Here is a 1,280-nt window from a genome sequence, read left to right as displayed (position 1 = left end):
TTTTTGCATGTTCCTGATGAGGCGTGACAAACAAAAAGTCATCAATGAGTCGCAGGAAGACACTGGAAAAAAAAAAAAAATTAAGACATGCTGTATCTCTGTATATTATATATACATACATATACACACATACATATATATATATATATATATATATATACTGTGTATATCATGTGAAAAAACATGTATCTCTTGATTTTTATGATTTCATTGGATTTATACCCTGAAAGCTTTAGTTTCTTTAGATCTAAATAGATATTTTCAGTCTATTAGCATTGTACTTAGCACCAGTGGAAACTGTTCTGTTTGTATTTTAAAATAAAGATTGATATTAATTCCTCTTAAATGCTACTAAGTATCAGACCGACAACAACTGTCTGTATAATTATCTATTATTTATCAGCACATCATACGGTTGATATAGACAAAGGCTCATATTCATATAAAGTTCACATGGGTATGAAAAACTCTCAAATATTACTAATTGTAAGTATCAGTAACCCTATCCATCTAATGTATCAGTGTGTCTTAGTCTGTCAATTCTAGGCTTGTCACACCCCTTGAATATATGTAATGTAAGAAGCGTTGCATAAATCGTTGGTGCTATATAAATAAAAGATAATAATAATATTATCAAACAACTTTGTATATTTTTTTTATTATCACTTCTATTATCAACACATCATACAGTTATAAACACGTTTTTCATTGGTTTTAAATGAGGAGTATTTTTCACATACACAAAAATTACAATATTCTCTATTTGTGAAAATTACTAGACTTGTGCATTCATATTTGGGAGAACATGAAAACGAACACGAATAGTGAGTTTTCATGCTCAAACGGAATAACAAAGAAATGAACTTGGCGGCGAAACGTACTGAAGACGCACAAAACAAAGAATCTTCGTTTCTTCGTCTTCATCTTTGTTTTCGCAGCAGGCCCGCCAATTTTTCAAAGAAGAGGACACAGATTGAGTGAGCTGATCTTCGTTTGTCCAATCAGCTCACTCTAGTGACATCATGCTGAGGGCTCGTCCAATGTCTGTGCTGCTTTTTTTTTTTAACTAGGAAAAAGTCAATATAAGAGCACAGCTTGCATGGAATCCATTCATTTTCACTGTGACTGCTATTGCAACACTGCTGTGCTGCATCAGAGAGAGATTGTTCTATGTGAAACTGGTAATCCTTATCCTGCCATTTCTCACAGTGTACTCTTACTGAAGTAGGATTTATTTCAGTGCTTCTGTCAACTGTGTAGTGCTGTTAAGCTGACAGCAC

The sequence above is a fragment of the Sceloporus occidentalis genome, unplaced genomic scaffold, assembly GCF_023333645.1.
Source record: "Sceloporus occidentalis isolate IW3139 unplaced genomic scaffold, rSceOcc1.0.p SCAF_312, whole genome shotgun sequence".
In the NCBI taxonomy this organism is placed as follows: Eukaryota; Metazoa; Chordata; class Lepidosauria; order Squamata; family Phrynosomatidae; genus Sceloporus; species Sceloporus occidentalis.
This window is presented reverse-complemented; position numbering follows the sequence as displayed.